Below are 4007 nucleotides of genomic sequence, written 5' to 3' on the forward strand. Positions count from 1 at the left end.
AACCCAGAAGGGTAGAGGAGAGAGACCCAGACAGAAAGAACCAAAGACAGAGAAATTCAGGGAGGAGTGGCGAGAGGTGGAGCCCAGAAGTCCCCTCCTCACCATCACCTGAGCCTGCTTCTCCTCCCTTTTTACTTACTGAGGTGTGACCCTCCCCACATTTTCTCTTTCTTTTCCTTTTTTTCTTTTTAAGTTTTGTATCTTAGAGGCAAGGAAAGGGAGCCTCTCCAATCCTGACCACTCCTCTTTAAAAAAAAAAAAACCTTAACCCTTTCCTCTCTTGCTATGGATCTCAGAGATTGGGTAGAACTTTGAGGTTGAATGTAGCAGACAAGTGTCCTTTGGTGAGGGTTATCTGCATATCCCCACATGCCTGCAGCTCTTTTCTCCCCACCGGAAGGTTGATCCCCGAGATGTTTTTGAAAGATCACTTACGGACAAGGGGGTGGGGGTGGGCAGATGCTTGTGAGTCGCATGACCTTCAAGACCTCTGCCTACACCCCTCCAAGGCCCCGAGATTCATGTAGCTCTAGAATAGCATGTACCTCTCCCACTCCCCACAGCAGCGCCTTTCCGGGGCAAATAAAGTCTCCAGAACCCACACTCATCCAAAATAGTGATTACTCAAGGTCTAGGGCATTGAGGGGACTGCGGGGGGCTTCAGGCACCTAGAACCTAGTGGGCAGGGGACGGTGATAGACCGGGCGGGGAGGAGGCATGGTGTTCTGTGGGTGGATTTGGGCGGACCCAGACCTGGAATTGACAGGGAAGCGTGGCTTAAGGACTTTATGTCTGGGATTGGAGGAGCGATTGGAGGCGTGGTCAAAGGGCTGTGGGCGTGGTTAGGAAACGCGGGACTTCGGGGCAAGGGAGGTAGCTGACTTCTTTAGCCCTGGGATTGGAGGGTTGGGGAGGGGGCGTGATTCCGGACCAGTGTCCGGTTCGTACTAGGGTCGGAGAGTGGATGCGGAGAATTAATCCTGTAACTAGTCCTGGAGTGGAAGATCCAGAAAGTATCGATGTGGCACTTCCAACCTCTCAGAAATACACAGGATGGCAAACATAATAACATCCAATGGACAGGAAATGAAGCTTAAGGAGTATCACCCAGCACACACTGCAGAATGACACACTGAATCAAATAGGCTGCCCTTGATGAACCACAGGCTGGGCCCTATGCCTGACACCTGACAAGCACCATCTCCTTGAATCATCACGAGGCCATGTGAAGCAGAAATTGTGATTATCTCCATTTTACAGAAAAGGAGGCACAGAGACGCTAAGTAACTTGCCCAAAGTCGCCCAGCTAGTGAGACATGAATTTGGAGTTGAAGCCATGCAACCTCTTTCCCAAGCCAATGCTTTGACGTACTAAGACTCAAATACTCCCACGGACCCCAGGGGCAGAGTCAAGGTAAAAGCAAAGGATGCACACGATGCACGCCCTGACCGCATGATCCTCCCTCTGCGCCCACGTTGCCAACTGTGGGACCCCAACAAGCCACCCCCGCCCCAAGCCTGGGGTCCTCACCTAACCCAACAGTGACAGCCTCTGCTTTGCCCAGTTTTCCTGGCAGAGCTGGAGTCAAATAACCGACCAGAGTTTTTGACTGGGCTTGAGACCCCTGGGAAGACCCTGGTTGGATTTTAGGGCATCCTTGACCCCTGAGATGGAGTTAACTTGGAGGGAGTCCTGGCCCAATGGCTAAAACCAGAGACTCCAGGTTTGTCACCCTTCCTTTGTCACTGACTACCTATGTGATCATAGGAGAGGCAGTTATCCTCTCTGGTTCTCATTTTCCCAACCGGAAAATGAGGATCACCAAGCACCTTCCCAAGACCTTCCTCCCTGGGTTGTTGTGAACACTGAGTTACCTGCTTATAAAGCACTCAGAACAAAGCGTGGCACACACTAAATGCTCTGTAGATGCTAGTTATTATAACTAGCTGTGAGTCTCCATTTACCTGTGTGAGGGGGACGGCATAGACCAAACCACACAGTCTGCACCTCAGTGTTCCGTGAACCCCCTGAAATCGCACACAGAATTGCACGTGTTTCCATACAGCTTTTCTCAGATTCCCCAATGGTGAGAGAAGCAGAGAGAAAGAGACAAAGACACGCCCCATTCTAAGCAAGGGTGAAAGGGACCTCAGATCACATCACTCTCTGCTTATAACCCCCATCCCCACCCCAGTGGCTTCCCATGTGAAGTCCTTGCTACCCACGTGGTCTTCAACGTCCCACCCCCCCAGCCAGCCCACCAGCCTGATCTAGAGGGGACCCGGCCTCAGCCTCACTTGCCCTCCTTGACCCCCACCCCCGTCCCACCCCCAGCCCTCTCTCTGCTCATCAAATACACCATATTTTGTGTAGTCTCAGGGACCTATTATATTTGCTTTACCCCTTTTTTCTGACTCAAAAGCACGGGCATGTTGACACTCCTAACATCTTACCTAAAATAGCCACACACCGCACCTCACCTCACCCCAGAGTCTCTTTAACAAATACTCAGTTTTACAGTCTTTATAGCACTTAATGTTATTCATTCATTCATTCATTTCAACATGTTTTTATTTCAGTAATGTGCCAGGTGCTGTTCTAGGCACAGATGCAGCAGTAAACAAGACAAATCCCCTGGCTTCACCCAGTTCACATTCGGAACCTCCTAACGATTGGTTTATTTGCTGGTCTGTTGTCTTCCGCCGTCCAGCCCACCCCCAGCTAAAAGGTTGCTTGGTGAGAAGGAGGGGCATTTCTGTCTCCTCTCTAATGGTAGGCACTTTTTTAAATGTTAAAATGTATCCTAAGCAGGATCTTCACATAATCTTGAAGTGTTATCCCAGCAATCGCTTGGTAATTACAAAGGGGAGAGGGAGTACACAGCGGTGAGGTCTGGTACACACCACCTAAAGCAAGGCACAGAACTCAGTATTGCCCATGACAGGCATTCTGATGTCCTGTGCCCCCCATGTGACATCCATCCTGGCACAGAAGGACGGGACAGCACCTATGCACTATGATCGCCCCAAATGCCTGCATCTAATCATGAGGAAGTATCAGGTAAACCCAAATTGAAGGACATTCTACCAAACACCTGGCTTTCTTGAAAAAAAAAAAAAATCAGTATCACGAAAGAAAAAAAGGTAGGGGATTGTTGTCGATTAAAAGAGACTGAAGAGGGGCTTCCCTGGTGGTGCAGTGTTTAAGAATCCACCTGTCAATGCAGGGGGCGCCAGATTCGAGCCTTGGTTCGGGGAGATCCCCACATGCTGCGGAGCAACTAAGCCCGTGCGCCACAACTACTGAAGCCTCCGCGCCTAGAGCCTGGCAATGAGTAGCCACGGCAATGAGTAGTCCCCGCTCACCGCAGCTAGAGAAAGCCCGCAAGAAGCAACGGAGACCCAACGCAGCCAAAGATAAATAAATAATTACATAATTAAAAATTTTTTTAAAAAGACTGAAGAGATATAACTAAATGCAGCACGGATCCTACACTAGATCCTGGATTTAAAGGGGAAAAAAAACACTGCTATATTATTGGAAGGTTGGAATGATTAGGCAATTTTGAACATGTATATTTGATGATAGTAGTCTGTCTATGTGAAGTTCCCTGAACTGAATCATTGCGCTGTGGTTGTTTAAGAGAATGCAACTCTTGTTAGGGGCTGTGCGCAAGCTGACGCGTGTACAGGAGTGTCATGATGTCTGGAACTATCTCTCAAAAAAAAAAAATCAACCGAAAAAAAAAATATTTATAATTACATTATATTATATACAATATTATATGTAAAACGTATTACATATAAACTTTACAAACACACACTTGTGAGAGAGAGGAAGCAAGTGTTAAAAACTGATGCCTGGAGGAATTCCCTGGCGGTCCAGTGGTTAGGACTCTGCATGCTCACTGCCGAGGGCCTGGGTTCAGTCCCTGGTCCCAGAATTAAGATCCCACGAGCCGCGCGGTGCGACCAAAAAAAAAAAAGTTTAAAAAAAATCGATGCCA

The sequence above is a fragment of the Neophocaena asiaeorientalis genome, unplaced genomic scaffold (genome assembly GCF_003031525.2).
Source record: "Neophocaena asiaeorientalis asiaeorientalis breed wild unplaced genomic scaffold, Neophocaena_asiaeorientalis_V1.1 scaffold629, whole genome shotgun sequence".
Lineage (NCBI taxonomy): Eukaryota > Metazoa > Chordata > Mammalia > Artiodactyla > Phocoenidae > Neophocaena > Neophocaena asiaeorientalis.